The sequence below is a fragment of the Heliangelus exortis genome, chromosome 28, assembly GCF_036169615.1.
Source record: "Heliangelus exortis chromosome 28, bHelExo1.hap1, whole genome shotgun sequence".
Lineage (NCBI taxonomy): Eukaryota > Metazoa > Chordata > Aves > Apodiformes > Trochilidae > Heliangelus > Heliangelus exortis.
The window spans coordinates 4108782-4127886 of record NC_092449.1 but is presented as its reverse complement, the minus strand read 5'-3'; the positions used below and the strand labels follow the sequence as shown (position 1 = coordinate 4127886).

General features: G+C 48.8%; 1 protein-coding gene and 1 long non-coding RNA gene across 3 annotated transcripts in view; one reads left to right on the top strand and one right to left on the bottom strand.

Annotated features, from left to right (window-relative positions):
• The window catches only part of GNG7 (G protein subunit gamma 7), a 64825-nt gene that overhangs the window by 133 nt on the left and 45587 nt on the right, over positions 1 to 19105 (top strand). For both annotated transcript variants that reach the window (XM_071728017.1, XM_071728019.1), the window contains exon 2: positions 15048 to 15110. The gene's annotated coding sequence lies outside the window, so the exon portion shown is untranslated. The remainder of the gene's footprint in view (positions 1 to 15047; positions 15111 to 19105) is intronic.
• LOC139788264 (uncharacterized) lies at positions 1245 to 16027 on the bottom strand. The gene is made up of 3 exons (XR_011722816.1): positions 15550 to 16027; positions 7743 to 7946; positions 1245 to 1694 (listed from the first exon to the last, which is right to left on the bottom strand). It is a non-coding gene; the product is annotated as an uncharacterized lncRNA (long non-coding RNA).

Here is a 19105-nt window from a genome sequence, read left to right as displayed (position 1 = left end):
CCGGCAGCGGGAGCGGGGCTGGGGAGGGAAGGGAAGGGGGGGGAGGAAGAGGCCTCCGGAGAGCTGGTGGGGACGGGAGGGGCAAACTGAAGGCCTGAGAGGAGCTGCCGGTTCGGTCCGGCCCGGTCCGGCCCTGCTCTGGGGCTCCTTCGCGGCCCGGTGCGGCGGAACCTCGGGGGGGTTCGGAGAGGGGAGTCCGGGAAGGGTGGGGAAAAGAGGGGGGGAAAAGGAGGGAAGGGAGGGGGGGGTAAGGTGGGGAAAAGGGGGGGGGTCCTGAGGGGTCTCTTGGGGGGGGGCAGAGCAAGGGGGGGCTCAGGGGGGGCTCGAGGGGGTTTTGGGGGGTCCTGGGGTTGGGGGGCTGAGGGGAGAGGGGTGAGGGGAGAAGGGGAGACCCTGGGGGGGCTGGGGGCAGGGGCTGAGCTGGGGGGGGGGTTAAGGGGTTTTGGGGGGCTTGGAGGCCCCTGGGGGTGCTGGAGCAGAGGGATGAAGGAGGGGGTGAGAATGGGGCTGGGGGCTCCCTGCCTGGGGAAGGGGTGACCTGGGGGGGGTTGGGGTGGGTATGAAGGGGGGTCTGGGGTCTTGGGGTGAGCTGGGGGGGGGAGAGGAGTCAAGGGAAGTTGGAGGGCAAGTGGAAGTCGAGAGAGGAGTCGAGCACTGGAAGTTGAGGGGGTTCATGGGGAAGGGGTCCAGACCCTCCTGTGGGGTTGGGCAGCTCCTCAGAAGGGCAGATCAGCTCCCTGTGGGGTTTTTTCTGGGCTTGGGAGGTTGTGGAGAGAAGGGGAAGGTGCCTGGAGGAGTTGTGGGATGGGGATGGTGCCCGTTCTGGGAGGCATCAGGAAGATCCGTGGCTTAGATAAAGGAGTTTTCTGGGTTTTCTGTGTTGTTGAGGTGGAGCAGAGCAGGTAAGTGGGTGCTGCAGACAAAGGGAGAAATCCATCTCCTTCTTCTGCTCCTTTCCAAATGGAAAACGTGGAATGAAAAGCCAGAGAGTGGTGGGTGCCCTTTAGGAGGTGAAGGGAGGGAAGTGGGGATTGGAAGGTGTCCTGGTGCTGGGTACCTCATCCCTCCTGCCTTTTTCAGCTCTGCTGGAGCAGGTGGATGGGAGATTTCTCCATCCTGGGCCATCAGGTGTGGCCTCAAATAAAACCCAACTGGGCTGTGGCAGAGCCCTGTGCTGCTCTCAGATTTGTCCTCTCCCTGCTGGGAAACCAGGCAAGAAGTTTTTGTGGCTCTGAGGTGCTGAATTATCTTTAATGGGTTCGGGGTGATATTTTTTTTTTTTTTTTTTGGAGGGGGAAAACCGACAACCTCCAGGTTTGTTTTTAGCTGTGAGCTTCTTGTAACACTGACCCAAGTGGAGTACAACTGTGGTGATTACTACCTGGAGAAAAGCTGCCTTGTGGTAGACCACACAAGTGAGTAACTTGATCTGTAGCCTCAGTCTGTCAGTAAACTTGAGGCCTTTAAGGTAATTGCTTGGTTGCCTTCACGTGCTGCTTTTCAGAGCCTTCTGGCTGCTCAGGCTCAACTCAGAGCTTCAGCCCTTGGGTGTTTTTTTTTTTTTTTTTTGCTTTTGGGCCATCCCATGGTGTGCAGGCAGAGGAGGTGCTGGGTAGGGTTCCAAGGCAGCTCTGGGATGCTGTGGCACCATTTATCATCATCTGGTTATGGGCAGTATGGGGAGGGAAAGTGCACTGAAAAAAAGACCAAAAAAAAAAGCTGGATCAATATGTTTAAATAGAGCTTATTGTCTGAGAGGTTTTTCTTCTGCCATCTGTAGCTGTGAAACAAATGGAAATGGTTCTTTTGTGTGGCTGGAGCATTGTTGTGGGTTCTCCTGATTTGCACAGGAGGCACGTCCCCTGTACCTCCCAGTTTTCCTTCTGGCTCCATCTTATCCCCTGGAAGTAGCATTTAGCTGCTGCTGCTTCAGGGAATGCAAATTTTTGGTGGCCCAGTGGTTGATCTTGGGAAGCAATTTATCCCTCTTGGAAGGCAGGGGAATGGCAGCTCATCCCTGGAGTGACTTCTCTGGCTTCAGAGAGGCCAGAGGGATAATCCAGTGGCTGGCAGAGGAGCCTGGGACTGGTTTATCCTCTGCTCATCACACTTCCCCTGTGGCCAACCCAACTTCTGCCTTCCTGCCTCGTTTCCTTATCTGTGAACTGGAGATAAGAGCTGGGCCCTCCCTCCTGCCCTGCTGGGAACTGCCCCAATCCACCTCCTGGAGTGGTTCTTGCCCTGAGAAGGGTTCTGTGTTCTGTAGGGTTTGGAACAGCCTCTCCTCCACCCCCTGGAAGTTTTTCTTTACACCCTGAGGTCCCCACCTCCCTCTGTCCCTTACAGAAAGCACCTTCTTGGCCTCCTGGTTGGGAAGGTGGGGCTGGAAAGCTCAGAGAGTTTGGTCTTGTTGGGTTTGTAGGCTCCAGGGAGGCTCTGAGCTGGGGTTTCTGTCCCAGGGGAGGGCAAAGCAAGAGGAAAAAGGGGGATGTAAAATGTTGGATCTCTCCCAGGCTGGCAGGGGGAATGGGTTGAGGTGTTGGTGCTGGCAGGAAAGTCCTGGTCACCCCAAGGTTCTGAGGAGTCAGAGGAATGGAAAGATGTGGGTCTGAGGTGGGAAGCTCTGTGTCATTGCTCAGAACTCAAGGGGCTGAATCAGTTCAGCCACAGGAACCTTTCAGGATTTCCCAGCTGCAGCATCTCTGAGTCCTTGGGGCAGTGTGAGTGTCCCTCAGCTCCTCTCACCTCTTGCCAGATGCTGGGATGTGGGGACCTGGGGGGTTCCTATCCTGATGTCAGAAGAAATCCACCTGGGCTGGGAAGAAAACTAAAAAAAAAACCCAATAAATCCAGTTCCCTCCCAGGGGCTGCTCTGACCCTCACTGCACTGGGGCCAAACCACCAGAGGTGGAGAGGGCTTTCCTTAAAAAACTAATTTCCCTTGGATTTGCCCACTGAGATTCCAGATAAATGGCTGGAACTTGGAAGGGGCAACCCTTGCTTTTTGGGGACCAGCTGGCAGTGGCCTTGGGATGGGGACAACCCTGCTCCAGCCACGCTGACTTTGCTGCTGTCCCCTTGTGAGAGTTCCCTGTTTTCTGCTCTCTCCTGCCTCCTTCTGCTAAAAGGCCCTTTATTAAGAGACCAGCACAAACAGAGTATTGTGCAGCCCAGTTTGCAGTTTAAACACCATTTCTGAAAGGCCCTCCCAACCCTCTCCAGTTCCTGGGGTGTAAATTTTCTCTCTGGCCAAGCCCTAAAGACTTGAAAATGTCCTTTGGGTTGTGCAGTTTGCCCTGGCTGCTTTCAGCCTTCCTGCTGCTCCTACAAAGTACCTGAAAAGCCAAGAATTAATTAAAAAAAAACCAACAAAAAGTGGCAGCAAGTTGGGGGAAGCTGCATCTGGGGATCCCCAGGCAGGGCAAGTGAGGGCTGTGGGGTGAGAGGAGCAGGGCTGGGTTTTAATCTTTGGTTGGAGGGGAGTAGGAGCTGGGGTTTTGCTGGGAATGGTTTCTGAATTCAGCTGATATTTCAAACTGGAACATGCCTGGAATCTCCAGTAGGTTTGGGTGAGGTTTTTTGTTAAATGGGTGGGTAGGGATTGGCTGTGATGGTAGAAAAGAAAAAAAAAAAAAAAAAAAAAAAAGAGGAGGAAATTCAGGCACACTGTTAATGCTGAGACACAAAACAGGAAATTTAGTTAAGAGTTATGCTTTTTTTCTAGTTTTTTGTGTGTTTTTTCTGCCTTCTAACAGACAAGGAAAAGTTTTGAAGTGTTCCAGTGTTGGAAATGCTTCTGAATGTGCAGTTATAGAGATTTTTTTTTTTTTTTCACGGACTTTTCACAGGAAACATCAGTAACTCCTGCAGCCCCTCTGAGAGTCATTTTCCAGGGATCTCACTCCTAACGGGAATGTTTGAGTAGCAAAATGGGGTCTGGATGGATCCTCCTCCTCCTCCTGACACCTCCCCTCCTGGCTCGGGAGCAGCCACCAAGGGAGGTGACATTCAGAGCCTCTTCTCCAAAAGCTTTTTTTTATTTTTTTTTTTTTCCCCTGAGTTATCCCCTTCAGAAAAAAAATATTTAAAAATATATAGAATAGTTGAGGAGAGGGGAAGCCCTGAAGGTTGTTTGTCCCTCTCTGTCTCATCTGCTCTTAGAGGCACCATCTGAATATTTCTGTGTTTTAACTCTTTGCAGCTTTGTCCTCGGAGTCTTCTCCTGCAGTTCACACGAGAGTTTCTCTGTAGATGTCCTGCAGAAACTGCTTTTAGGAGGCTATTCCTGCTGTAGCCATGGTTATTCTCATTTCCTCCAGTCTAAGTGAAATTTAAAAAAGTTATTTTTCCCCTCTTGCTGGCAGAGGAGCTGTGTTTATAAATCCCGGGGTGCTGTGGCTTCGCTTTCAGTCACTCGCTGTGAGTTATGGTGCAGTTCCCCAGCACCATTGCTGTGAATTTAGTGTTCCTGTGGGACTTTTCTCTTAGAAGAAAAAAAAGAAATAGACCTGAGATCCTCTTTTTTTCCCTTTCTTAAAAGACAGGCTCAGAAACCTGACCTTTTTCCTTCTAGCTCTGCAGTGACATCGGTGTCAGGGGACGCTCGTTTTCCAGGAGCATCCCACTCCTGTCTCGGGCAGGAGGATGTTGGGAAACCATTTTTCCTGTGGCACACGAGTGTCAGGAGCACTGGTGGTGGCACCTGATGGGAAGCCTGTGCTGTGCTGCTGGCAGGGGGGTTTCATTGCACTTAATTCCCCCTTCAATCCCATCCCTCCCCTCGCTGCATCCCCTGCGGGGCCGGACCCCGTGGCAGGGATCTGACCCCATGTGCTGAGGTGCTGCCTGATAAATCCCAAAGCAGAAGTGGGGGTTGGTCCTCTGGGAGGGTAGAAAATGAGTTTGTGCAAGGCAGGTGGTGAAAGTGGGGAATGGAAGTGCAGCACGGCTCCTGGAACCAGCAGGGCCTTGGCTGCTTGAAGGGTGGATGAGGGAAGAGGAAATAAATATTCAGTAAATCATAGGGGGGGGTGGTTTGGGAAAGGAAGGGAGGATGAGAAGAATGTAGAAAACCAAGGAGTACCTAGCAGTGAGAGCAGGTGGGACTGGGGAAGGTCTGGAGACAAAACTGTGGAAGCTCAGAATGAAGTGCTGATGGTTTTTAATCCCTCTTCCTGTGCTCAGGGGATCCCTAAGCCCCATTTCCTTGCTTTCTTGGTATCTCTTGCTCTCCCAAGTTGCTCCTGCAGCCTCTCTCTCTCAGCTGAGCTCCTGGAACTCCATCTGAAGGAGCATCCCCAGGCTGAACTCTCTATTCCCTGCTCCAGTGGGTGAATCCCTGCTCCCTGGGTTGAGAAGCCAGCTGAGGGAATCCCAGAGGAGCTGCAGGAGCAAGGGGTGGGTTTCTCCAGTTCCATTTTCCTGAGTCCCCAGCCTGTTGTGTGTGTGAATCCCACCCTGTGCCTGCTGCCCAGGGAAAAGCAGCAAGCCCTGGGGTGCTTTTCCCTGCAGAGGGGCAGTGCCAAACCCATCTTGCATTACAGATCCTGTGAGGAGAGGCTGAGGGAGCTGGGGGTGTTGAGGCTGGAGAAGAGGAGGCTCAGGGGAGACCTCATCACTCTCTCCAACTCCCTGAAAGGAGGTTGGAGCCAGGGGGGGGTTGGGCTCTTTTCCCAGGCAACTCTCAGCAAGACAAGAGGGCACAAGAGGTCTCAAGTTGTGCCAGGGGAGGTTTAGGTTGGACATGAGAAAGAATTTCTTTAGGGAGAGGGTGCTCAGGCATTGGAATGGGCTGCCCAGGGAAGGGGTGGATTCTCCATCCCTGGAGATATTTCAAAAGAGCCTGGATGTGGCACTCAGTGCCATGGGCTGGGAACCACGGGGGGAGTGGAGCAAGGGTTGGACTCGATGAGCCCAGAGGTCCCTTCCAACCCAGCCCATTCTGTGATTCTAGGATTCTATGATCCCCTTGGTCTGGTGGCCAGGAGAAGGAGAAGCCAGGGAGCTGGAGCCTGTGTCAGAGCAAGCCCAGGCAACTCTCAGCAAGACAAGAGGGCACAAGAGGTCTCAAGTTGTGCCAGGGGAGGTTTAGGTTGGACATGAGAAAGAATTTCTTTCTGGAGAGGGTGCTCAGCCATTGGAATGGGCTGCCCAGGGAAGGGGTGGATTCTCCATCCCTGGAGATATTTAAGGAGAGCCTGGATGTGGCACTCAGTGCCATGGGCTGGGAACCACGGGGGGAGTGGAGCAAGGGTTGGACTTGAGGAGCTCTGAGGTCCCTTCCAACCCAGCCCATTCCATGATTCTGTGATCTGTCACTGCCCAGGGCTCCTCTGGGCCCTTGGAGGAACTTGCCAGTCTTGGAGCATCAGCTTTGAGGACTCTCTGACCTCCTGGGGCACCTGGGAAAGCTGCAGATGCCCTCTGCATGCAGGATTTTTAAAGGGGGGGGACGTTGGGAACCAGGATTTCACATGGCTCCAGGAGGAGGTGCTGGAAGTGGCAGCTCTGTGCTCCCAGCATAGCAATGCAGGAGGAACTGGTGTGCTGCCAGCTCTTAGTCATGGGGCACACCTCCTTTGGAAGGGTAGCCTCTGGCTCTGGAAAAGGAATGATTTTCTCCCAGCCCTGTGGGGTTCACAAGCAGTTCAGCTCCAGGAGGACAAGGGAGGGCTTGCTCCAGAGTGTTAGTGCAAAAATTGTCTGCAGCTGGGGACCAGCTTGACTGGAATTTAATTTTCTCTGGGCCTTGTTCATCCCAGGGATGGGGGGAAGACACCAGCTTCTGGGGGCTGAGACAGCTGCTGACCTGATGGAGCTTTGGTGGTTTCATGACACTGGGAGAGGGGCAGGGAAAAGGCTGAGCTGCTCTGATTTTGACCCCCTGGCCCATGGTCCAGCTCAAACCTCTCATCTTCCAGCAAAAATTAGAGGCTCTGGGTGCTGGGGACCTTGGGCTGAGCCACCCAGAGCAGCTCCAGCTGAGCCCTGGTGCTTGCAGGGGGCAGGATGAAGCTTGGAGGAGTCAGTGCTGCTGCCTGATCAGAGAATCCTCCTTTCCCTGACTGCTAATTAGGTGGTTAATGTTCCCTGCCTCATTATCCCACCCTCAGCTTTTCTTTCTGGGGATCTGGGTTGAGGCTGGGTTAACTCTTTGAGTTCCTTACAACCTCCTCTGTCTCGTGGTGCAACCCAGAGCTGTGTGCCCAAAATTCAACATTTTTGCTGGGAGCACACACGTCGTGGCTTAGGGATCCATCCCATTTTTCTCTTTCTTTCTGCCCTCTGGATATCTCTGGATATCTCTGGAAATCTCTGGAAATCTCTGGGGGCGATTCCAGCCCAGTTTTGACATCTGAAGGGTTGTGGTGTTGTCAGAAGTTTGGGTCAGGACAGAGGAAATTGATGTTTCTCTACTTGTGGCTGAGGAGTTTCTCTGACAGCCCAGCTCAGGCAATTTTCCCCTTTCCAGTGGGCTCCAGGACAACTCTAATGTCATTTTTTTTAATAGCCACAACCACTCCATGGCTTATGGATAAATAAATTAAACCTGTTAATGCTTGGCCTGACCTCCCTAGGGAGGGATCTTCACCTTCTTGCAAAACTTCTTGAAAAATCCGTGATTTGTTTTTTTTTTGTTTTTTTTTTGTTTTTTTGTTTTTTTGTTTTTTTTTTTTTTTTTTTTTTTTTTTTTTTTAAGTGTGAAAAGTGCTGTTAGGGTGTTATCTGGAAATAGTTCTCACCTTTAGGGATAATGCTGCTGGGCAGGAGAGGCAGGGAGCTGAAAATAGCAGCAGCTGCCAGCGGGCCCGGGATGGAGCAGAGTCAGGGAGTTGTGTTGTCAGTCATGGGAACATAAATCCAATTCCACCTGCAGATGAGCATTCCCAAAATAGCAGAGGGTTGTCAAGCACCAGGGGAGATGTATTGTGTGCAGCTCCTGGCTGCTGCACGGAGGGGAAAAAAAAAAAAAGAAAAAAAAAAGAAAGGGAAAAAAAGAGGGAAAAAAGAAAGGGAAAAAAGAAAGGGGAAAAAAAAGGAAAAAGGAAAAAAGAAGAAAAGGGAAAAAAAAGGAAAAAAAAAATAAAGAAAAAGAAAAAAAAAAAAGGAAAAAAAAAAGGGAAAAAAAAAAGGGAAAAAAAAAAGGGAAAAAAAAAAGAGAAAAAAAGAAAGGGGAAAAAAAAGGAAAAAGGAAAAAAGAAGAAAAGGGAAAAAAAAGGAAAAAAAGGGAAAAAAAGAAAAGGGAAAAAAAGAAAAAAAAGAAAGGGGAAAAAAAAGAAAGGGAAAAAAAGAAAAAAAGGGGAAAAAGGAAAAAAAGAGGGAAAAAAAGGAAAAAAAAAAGAAAGGGGAAAAAAAAAGAAAGGGGGGAAAAAAAGGAAAAAAAAAAGAAAGGGGAAAAAAAAAGAAAGGGGGAAAAAAGGGGAAAAAAAGAAAGGGAAAAAAAAGAAAAAAGAGGGGGGGAAAAAAAGGAAAAAAGAAAGGGAAAAAAAGGAAAAAAAAAGAAAGGGGAAAAAAAAAGAAAGGGAAAAAAAAAAGAAAGGGGAAAAAAAAGAAAGGGGGAAAAAAAGGAAAAAAAAAAAGAAAGGGGAAAAAAAAAGAAAGGGGGAAAAAAAGGAAAAAAAAAAAGAAAGGGGAAAAAAAAAGAAAGGGGGAAAAAAAGGAAAAAAAAAAAAGAAAGGGGAAAAAAAAAGAAAGGGGGAAAAAAAGGAAAAAAAAAAAAGAAAGGGGAAAAAAAAAGAAAGGGGGAAAAAAAGGAAAAAAAAAGAAAGGGAAAAAAAGAAAAAAGAGGGGGGGAAAAAAAGGAAAAAAGAAAGGGAAAAAAAGGAAAAAAAAAGAAGAAAGGGGAAAAAAAAAGAGGGAAAAAAAAAAGAGGGGAAAAAAAAGAAAGGGAAAAAAAGAAAAAAAAGGGGAAAAAAGGAAAAAAGGGGAAAAAAGGAAAAAAAAAAGAAAGGGGAAAAAAAAAGAAAGGGGGAAAAAAGGAAAAAAAAAAGAAAGGGGAAAAAAAAAGAGGGGGAAAAAAGGAAAAAAAAAAGAAAGGGGAAAAAAAAAGAGGGGGAAAAAAGGAAAAAAAAAAGAAAGGGGAAAAAAAAAGAAAGGGGGGAAAAAAAGGGAAAAAAAAAAGAAAGGGGAAAAAAAAAGAAAGGGAAAAAAAGAAAAAAGAGGGGAAAAAAAGGAAAAAAGAAAGGGAAAAAAAGGAAAAAAAAGAAAGGGGAAAAAAAAAGAAAGGGGGGAAAAAAGGGGAAAAAAAAAAGAAAGGGAAAAAAGAAAAAAGAGGGGGAAAAAAAGGAAAAAAGAAAGGGAAAAAAAGGAAAAAAAAAGGGGAAAAAAAAGAAAGGGAAAAAAAAAAGAAAGGGAAAAAAAAAAGGGGGGAAAAAAAAGAAAGGGAAAAAAAAAAAGAAAGGGGAAAAAAAAAAAGGGGGAAAAAAAAGAAAGGGAAAAAAAAAAAGAAAGGGGAAAAAAAGAAAGGGGGGAAAAAAAGAAAGGAAAAAAAAAAAAAAAGAAAGGGAAAAAAAAAGAAAAAAAGTTGCTGTGGTTTAAGCTGGAGAAAGTCACCACTTCCTACTCTCTTCAGGAAAAATAAAAAGCTGGGAGAGGTTGTTTGGCTGCTCCTTGTTGCCCGTCTGCAGCAGAAGTGTCCTGGGGACCCCCAGGGCTGCTCCCCCGGGCTGAGGGGCCGTGAGGAGCACTCCAGGAAGGTTGGTGGAAGGGCAGGAAATCTTGTTTGGAGCCTCCAGACAAAGCCAAGTGGTGATGGGGGAGGAAATGGGTTCAGAGCCTGGCCCAGGGTGGGGCTCTGGGCAGGCAGAGGGTGAGAGCTGCTGGAAAGGGTCAAGTTCAGAACCTTTCTGAATTTTTAACCCTGGGGAGGAACCCGGTGAGTCCTCCCTGGGCATTTCAGGTTCAAAGTTCCCCCTCTGCTCTTTGCCTGGGGTTTTGAGAAAGCAAAAAGCCTCCTGCTGCAGCTGGGTTTCCTTCTGGCAGAGCTCTGCCCCTCTCCCTGCTTTGCCCCCTCCATAAATAAATGTTTATTTCTCCCTCGTGTTTTTCCATGTGCCTGGGACAGGCTGGAATTGTGGGTTCAGATTCCTGGGAGCTCACCCCAGGACTTTTGGGACTGCTGGGCAGATGGGTTCTGCTGAGAAGTCCAAATGCTGCTTGAATTTTAAGTGCACACAAGGTAAAAATTAATCAAATGCAGTGTTTTGGTTTTTTTTTGGGGTTTTTTTGGTTTTTTTTTGTTTTTTTTTAATTACTGCAAAAGGGCTCTGGGTTCCTCTCCATCTTTCTCTTGCTGCCTTGCTGGGAATGGTTTTGCAATGTAAGTTCCCTGTCCTTCAAACCCAAGAAATGAGGGACCTGCTGGCTTAACCTGGAGCCTTATGCTGATTAAAAACAAAACAGAATGTCAGGGTGGGAAGAAGGATGGTCCTGGATGCTTTCCACTTAATCCTGTGACAGTATTTGAGAGGTTTTTGTCCACATCTTCTGTATTTTTCCTGCTTTGTGTTGGCTGATACTGGAACTTGCTTGCAGGTTGCATCCAACCAGGAGTATTTCCCTTCCCAGTTACTGGGAGCACTGGGCACTGATAAATTCCAGAATCCTTAAACCAGTTTTCTTTTTACCCCTTAAAAAATACCAAGCCTGGGGCCTGCCTGGTGATGTGGATCAAACTTCAGGGAGAATATCCAAGGAAAAAAAAAGCCATTTTCACTTGGAGTGTTTAATTTGGGCCGAGAGGAGCAGCAGATGATGGAAGCTGACAGTGCCCTTGCTGCTTCTCTCTTCCTCCCAGGATAAATTCCTCCCTTTTAGTGCATCCCAAAGGCAAGGAACCAGCTGCTGGGTGGGAAGTTAAGGAGCAGGATGATCCCTGGTGCCTGCATTTCCCTGGGGCTGGAGGGAAGGAGCACAAGAAGAAGAAAGGATTCAGGGGGCAGAGAGCTCGCTGGCAGCCTCGTCACTGAGTGCTCTTTCCAAGCTGCAGAAATGTGCCAGAAAGGAATGGATTGGTAAGGGAGAGCTGATCAATTCCTCACCTCTTTCCCCCTTGCACCAAGAGCTGGCAAGTTCCTCTCCCTGGACCTGCATTTTTTTGTTCCTTTCCAGCACCAGAGGCTCAGCTCTAACCCAGAGCTATAAATATTAGTGGTTTGCTTGCCTGGCTACAGCTCTCATTAGGAGCAGCCTTTCTGGGGGCTTGGAAGACTTTTTTTTCTGTTTTCTCTGTTTCTCTCAGCTCCCCAGGTTTGTTCCTGCCACCCAGACTGGGAATTCTGCTCCAGGAGAGGACACCCAGAGCTGAGGGTTGAAACCACACTGGGGCTCAGCTTGGCTCTCAGCTCTGGGCTCCTCTTTTGGGTGTTGGGAACCATTCCTGCTCCGTGGTGGAGGATGCAGGTGGAGAGGCTCTTCCTTAATCCCAGTGCTTGGGATTTTGCTGGGATTTTGCTGGGCAGCATCTGGGGGATATTCCTGGGGGATATTCCTGGGGGATATTCCTGGGGGAGCAAAGGCAAGGGAAGTGCTGATGTCCCTGTCTCTGGGCCAACAGGTTTCCAGAGCTTCCCAAGGCTCTGATCCCTGATTTTTTTAGGAGCATCAACGTGACTATAATGAAGCAGTGGAGATTTTTCTTATTTTTCCAACACCAGATGAGCTTTGCTGAATTATTCCTGCTTAAGAAGCTTTGGAGAGCTTTTGGGCAAAGATGCTGAAAAAGGCCAAGGTGTGATTCTCCTATCCCTTTCTAAATATGATTTTTAAGGCAGGCCTCCTGCCAGTGATGCTCCCAAGCCCAGCATTAAGGGGTCTGAGCAGTTGGTCTGGAAATACAGAAATCCCATGCCTGGGGCTGGGGCACAAATGGGAACCAGCACACACACCTTTTGTTCTGTGGTGCTGTCCTGGAATGCCAGGGAATTGTTCTTAATATTCCAGGGTGTGAAGCTGTGTGTTGACAGCATTGCTATTTATTTCTTTTTTTAATATTTTTTTTTTGTTGTTTTGCTCAGCTGGGCTGTGCCACGGGGGTTTGGGGAGGATGGGGCAAGGCCTGGGGTCACAGTGTGATGGACACAGAGATGGTTTGGCCTCAGGAAGTGAAGGCAGCTGTGGCTGCTGACGTGCTGCTGTCTTTTTCATAGCCTATTTATTATTTTTTTTTTACACTTCCACTTGTTCACAACCTGTCTAAGTCTGTTTTAACAGGGTTGGGTTGCTTTTTGGCAGAGGGTGAGGTGGTAAAGGTGCTGGAAAGGTTCAGTGGGGATGCTGCTGGTGGCATTCCTGGTTCTGGCTTTCTCCCTGGAGCCCACACACCTCTGGTGGTGAAAAACCACAACAATTTGCATCGACTGAAACCACTCTGCCTTGGTTCTGTTCTGTTCCATGGGTTCTGTGAACCAAACCTCCCTGTGCTCTCTTTGCTTTGAGGCTTTCCCAGGATGGGGCTGGAGGTGGAGACTCCTCCTGGGGTGCAGGATCTGGGACCTTCCTGCCTGCTCAGCAGCTCAGGGCTTTTGCTTTCCATACTTTTCCCTGGATTTTAGCCCAGGGAGTGTAGGATTCCTAGGGAAGGGACCAAATCCCTCTCTGCTCCAGCCTGGGGGCTGGTGGAGATTGGTGCTGGCTGGGGTGAGACTTAATGGGTGCCAATGTCTATCTTAACGGGTTTCTGAATGGTAATTTCATTTTCTGGGGGGTTTTTTTTGGAAGGCTGAGAGAACCTGACATCTTCCCTGTTGTCCTGGGGTGCCCAGGGCTGCCTGACAGGACAGAGCTGGAGCAGCTCAGAAGCTGCAGGTAGGAGATGGATGCTGCAGGTGCCACATCCCTGGGTTAACAGAACCCCCTTTCCATCCCAGGCTCTGATGGGGCTCCCCAGGGTGCTGCTGCACCCCAGAACAGGCTCCTAGGGGTGCTCCTGGGGCTTTGCCCTCCCCACCTTCCTGCCTTGGCACAGCTGAAGTTGGCACCTTTCAGGCTCAGCAGTGGTGCTGGGTGCCAGCTGCCTTCAGCCAATGTCCTGGCAAGGTTTTGGCTGAGCAGAGGTTGGAAAGAACAAATAAATTCCCCTCCCTGCCTCTCACTGCTGTCCTTTCCTGCAAAGCTGTCCCCTCTGCAGGGGAAACACAGCAGGGCCAGGGGAGGAAGAAGCAAAACATCCCCTGCTTCCTGGTGGCTGCAGGGACTCTGCTGCCTTGAAATGCATCACTGGTGCTGAGCTGACTTTTTATCTGGGGTGTTTTTTACTGTTAATGATTAGACATGAAACAGTTCCCTCTAGAAAGGAGCTCTGCAGCTCCTTGCCCTTGCAGCATCTGCTTTAGTGCTGTTGCCATGAAAACAAAGCTGAGCAGCAGCCCTGGGGCCCCTGGCAGCCCCAGCCCTGCTCACCTGCTTGGGTTCTGTCACACCCCAAAGGAAACCCAAAACACCAAAAATAGGAACCTTCCTGTTCCCTGTCCCCTCGGGGCTTTCTCCCCTGAAAAGGGGAGAAAAAAGGGAAATTCACACTCTTCCTGGTGTGAATTTTGTGTTTCCCTTCCAAGGGAGAGGGTTTTGAACCCTGGAGGGGACTCTGGGCTTTGCAGGGCTTGGAAATGCTTGGGAATGCTGAGCTGGGTGCCTGGATTCAAGGCAAAAATCCCAGCTGGAGCTTTGGACACAAGCAGCAAGGTGAGGAGGAGATTCACCCTCAAATCGATCCCAAACCTTGCCTGGTGTTGGTAGAGCCAGGGTTTTATCTGAGGTGTTTCCAAAGGCAGAACTTAAATGTTGTTTAAGGAACCTGAGGAAAGGTTTTGGGGCAAATCACAGCTCTGTGACCAGGGCCTGGGCATGTGCCTGCCCCAAGGTCTGGTTTTTAAGCTGTGATTTAAAAGAAAACCCCAATAAAAAATCCCAACTGTTGAGGATTGGCTCTGTGAGGGCTGTGGCTGGGAATAGGACATGAAGGAAAGGGTTTGGGATCTTCTTGTGCCCTGCTGAGTGGTGGTAATGGAGCCAGAGCTTGGGAAACCCATCCCTAAGAGTTTTCCTTGTGCTTCTTGGGTGATGGCTCCAAATTCCAGAGTTTCTCGTGTGGATTTCATTATCTGCTGCCTGACAAAGGAAGAGAATGCAGCAATTTTCCTCACCTCAGCAGTGATTCTCAATGACTGAGCTTCCAGCTCCCCTGTAGCTTGTACTTAATTTCAGTGTGTGGGCTTTTTAATTTGATCCTTGTGGGGAGGAACAAAAAAAAATGAAATGCTGCAGAAATGCCTTCCTCTTCCCTTTCTTCATCTCTCCTTGTCAGTCTTTTCTCTCTTTTGCCTTCCCTGACTTGCTCAGGCTATTTTTCTTCCAGTTTCTTTTGTTGTAGCTCCTGTATCTCAGTCTTACAGCTTCAGAAATCTGTCATGCACCTATGTGACTGCTCCCATCCCTTCCCAGCATCCTTGTTGTCAGCCTGGGACAAATAAAGTGTGATTGATGGCTGACGAAGCATTCTGAGTTGTTTCTCCTTTCTTTTGTGTGCCCAATGGTTTGGTTTATTTTATTTTCTTTTTTTTTTTTTTTTTTTTTTGGTAGGGAGGCAGGAGTGGTTGGCATCTCTTGTGCTGATGGAGCCATCTTCAGACTCAGCTCTGAAACTGCACTGGCTGCAGGTTCAGGGCTCTTCCCCAAAGCTGGCTTCAAGCTTTTTGGATCCTCCTGATATGTTCTGGGTGACTTTTTAAAAAGAGTTCTCTTAATATCCTCCTGACACGTCCTGGGTGACTTTAAAGAGCTCTCTAATAGCCACGTCCAGCCTGGTTTCAAGCAGGGAGAAAAGAGGAAAAGAATGTGTGTGTCTGGCAGGGTAAAAAGGGTCTTTGGAGCCTGATGGCTTCTGTGGCTGCCTTCATTAGATGGAAGGAAAAAAAAAAAAAAAAAATAAAAAGGAAAAAGGTGTGAGGTGCTTCAGCTGCTTGGATCAAAGCCTGATGTGGGGAGTAGCAGCATTCCCTGCAGGAACGTTTTAATTGCTGAAAACTCTCTCCATTTCCCTTTTTTTTTAGGAGATCTGTCTCTCTTTCAAGCCAGAGAGCACATCAGAAGGGGTTGTCAGCCTCTCTGACCAGGTATGTTCATGCACACCCAGAGCCACCTCTCCTGCCCCATCTTTGGGTCCCTGAGTCCCCAAGCCAGGGATGTCCTGAGCAGTGTGTGGGTGCTGGCAGCAAGCTCAGAGCCCCCTTAGAGACACCTGGACCAAGGGAAGTGCCTCAGATTGGCCCCAGAGGGCACCCAGGGTCACCAGAGCTTCCCAAGGCTCTGATCACTGATTTTTAGGAGCATCAGCAGCTGGCTGCAGGCTGGGTGCTCCCTCTCAGTGCCATCCTTTCCCTGTCACCACATCCCAGTCTCACTGCCCTTTAGATATTATAAATATTCCCCAGGACAGGCCCAGCATTCTCTGCCCTCCAATCCCAGGTGAAAAGGGTTAAATTCTTGTGGGCTGATAGAAAGGTAGCTGCAGGTTGTGAGTTAAACCTAAAAACGAGTGAAAATGAACCCTACCTTCAGAGCTGCTCCTCCCAGAGTCTCCCAGTGCCTTCCTCGGGGCCATGTGTCAGGCAGGGCAGTGTGAGCAGATTATTTGTTGTTCCTGGGGTGGAATTCTTTGGGAAGAGATGCCAGGAGCACCTGGGGCTCCTGCATCCTTCCTGGGGGTTGGTTGAGGAGTCTCCAAGAGAGGGCACTGTGTCCCTGGCAGTGGGGACAGCCCAGGCTGCTCCTCCTCAGCTGAGAAACAGCACTGGGCTGCAGCCCCAGGTCCTGCAGAGCAGCTGAAATGACTTAATTGAGTGGCAGGCTCATTAGCAAATGTCTCAGGAGCTGCCTGGCACCCTGTGACTGCCTCTGCTTTCCCCAGCCACCACTTCCTCTTGCCTCACTTTCCCAAGGCAGTGTCCCCTCTCTGTCCCTCCTGCCTCACTCTGCCCTACTTTTTGCTCTTGGTGTCACCTCAGAGAGGGGAATGGTGGTGGGGGGAGCTTTGCTGTGAGTCAGAGGCAACTGCAGGCTTCATTCAGAACAGGAGTTGGGGAAGAAAACAAAAAAAAACAAAAAAACAAAACAAAACAAAACAAAACAAAACAAAAAAAAAAAAAACAAAAAAAAACAAAAAACAAAACAAAAAAAAAATGGTGGGAAAAAAGGAATAGAGGTTGTTTTATTGCAACGTTGTGCCTTAAGGCTCCCAAGAGGAAATGCTTAGGCCACTCTCCATCTCCAAAGCAAATCTTTGCTCCTTAAAGAGGCAAATTTTTAGAGAAGTGTGGAAGTCTGCATCTCTTCCCCAGCCCAGTGGGTTTTTTTAATTCTTTTTCCCCCCACCCCTTTTCAAGCTGTTTCTGCAGCAAGGGCTGTGAATGAGCTGTTTGCCTTCTGGTTTCCAAACCCCTTTGTGAACTTTTGGTGAATCCCTGGCAGTTCTCTGCTCCCAGCCAGGGTGCTCACAGCACCTTTCCCCAATGTAGGAAGCAGTTCTGGATACTCTCAGGTTTTGCCCATGTCCTAAAGTGACACAAAGGCACTTTTCCTTGGTGACTTCCACTGTGCTGCTCTGGCCTAGTAATTGCTGCTATATCCAGAGCCCCCTGCTTCCCAGGGTTCATTAGTTTTCTTCCTAATTGGCTGTATCAAATTGTTTGATAGCCTCTGGAAGGTAGGGCACTTGTGTAACATGAAAGCACATTGAAATAACCTCCAAAGTTGCTTTGAGATACAAAAGTTTCCCAGGAGAAACATCCCCATTTCAACCAAAACCATTAACCTTGCTTCCTGACTCCTTCTCCAGACATTTTTTGCTTCCTCTGCTGGCAGCACGAGGTGAATTTCACCCATCTGGCAGGAGAGGGGAAAGATCCTCCCCCTGGGGAGTGCTGTTTGTCATCATATTTTTGTGTGGCTCTGTGTTTGGGGTGGTTTTTTAGGGTTTTGAAGTCAACAGCCTGTTGCTGTTTAGTGTTTGTTTTACTGGAAGAGTTGGTGCAGCCTAAAAGCACAGCTCCACTTTACACCCTTCAGCTGCTTGTCACAATATTTAAAAGCAAATGCCTGCACACTTTTATAGTGGCACTTAAAGAATTATAAACCTCAGCCTCCCATCTGTGTTCCTCTCTGGTATTTACAGTGCAATGAATTCTCCTTTGCAGCTTCAGCTGGATCCTCTTTCACCTCCTCTTCCTGTTCCAAGCAGTTGTTAGGTTGGTGTACATTTTAAAATTCCTCCAATTTTTAGGAGGCTGTCAGTGACATAAAAGAACTTCTTGTGTTACTGACTTGCCTGGCAGAGGCTCTGAGTTAATTCTCTTAAACCCAAGGATCCCTGGAGAAAAGAAGTGTATTGTCACTGGCTTCATCTGTTTAGAACAGCTGGAGGCACTTGCTAAAACTGGGAGGTTTTTTTAGGAATAAGCTTTCCCTAGCAGCAAACATTTTTTGCTGCAGACCTACAGATTTTTTTGGTTGCTGTTGCTATTCTTAACTCGTCCTCGACGAGGAGGAAAAGGTGATTTTTGGGATGAAAGTGGAGAGTCCAGAAACACATCTTGGGTATCTCCTAGCAGAAGGCTGGTGCTGGAGCACATTTTCATTCCATGAGTCTTTTGTGCATTTTTAAATTGAATTTTCCAAGCAGCTTCAGGAAGTTGGCATCCCATAAGTAAAAAATATTTAAAAATAGCTGTGTTGCTGCTGCTCTGAGCACTGGTATTTCCATGGCCTGCTGTCCTGAGTGTGTTACTGCCTCTCTGAAACCTTGGGGGAGCTGCTGCACCCCCCAAATATTTACTGAGGCCTTAGCTGGTCCCCTTTCTTTAAAGGATGAACTCTTGCACATGGAATGCTGCTGTCTGCAAGGACTTCTTGAAACTTTTTTGCCTCTTTTGCTTAGAGGAAAACCAAAGCCTGAGCAGCCAGGCATGATTTTGTGATTTTTTTGCCCTGCTGCAGACCCTCTGCTTGTGACCCTGGTGTCTCTGCAGCTCTGCTCCCAAATCCCAGAGGATTCCCAGGAGCAGCTGCTCCTCAGATTTTGCCTTTGGAAGGGCTTGAAAGGGCCAAGTTCAAGGCCCACGAAGCAGCACGGGTCCCATCAGATGGATTCTGCAGCTTGAACTGAGCTCCTGGGAGGTGCAGCAGGACCCTTGGTGTTTGCCTCTCCTCCAAGCTTTCCCTTTTTAGGACTTCAGAAACGTTCCAGAGCAAGCTGCCAGAGCAGACTTCCTAGCAACTTCCCAATGTGCTTCCCAAAGCAAATGTGCCCTGGCTCTGGCAGCTGGGACTGAGCAAAAATCCTGGGCTGCCTGCTGGAAAAAGGCAGGAGTTGGGTGGATGGGGGAAAAAGGAGCTGCTCATCCCTTGGAGGAACAAGTGGGGAGAAGTTAAACTTTACAAGCTCTCCCTTTCCTGGGGATATTTTGCATTGCTTGTCCAGATGCAGTTGCTTGATAACCTTTTACTGGTTGTAAGTTTAGATTTTTAGAGCCAGGACAAACTCTACCTCTGGACCAAGGTCTTGGACCAAGCTGGGCTCCATGATCCTGATGGATCCAGCTCGGTGTATTCCATGATTCTGTAATTCTCTCACCTTTTCCCTGCTGCCAGAGTACTCAGGAGCAGAATTAAACCTGGCATTGCTCATCACAGCAGGGTTATTTGATTTTTGAGTGTGATCTGAGCCAGCTTCACCTTCCCGGGGTGCAGTTTCCCTCCAGCTTCCAACACATCAGAGCTGAACTTGTGGTGCGGGTTGTCACCTCCTGGCATCGCAGCCCTGCCATGAATCACTGGGTGTCACTTCATTACCTGCCAGTCAGCTGGACCTGCTGGTAATGCTTTAATTTACCCCTGTGGGACAGCATGTAACAGTTCCCTTGCTTAGGGATCACTCAGGAATCTCCCAAGGAGCCTTTTCAGAGCTTCATTTCCCATGAGCTGTTCTGCCTCAACCGGGTCACAGAGCGAACCCAGAGCTCCGGAGCCACCCAGCTGCTTGCTCATCCCTGAGCTCCTTCCTGGAACAGGAATGCTGAGGCTGTTCTGCACAAACACTGTGCTGCCTGGCTCT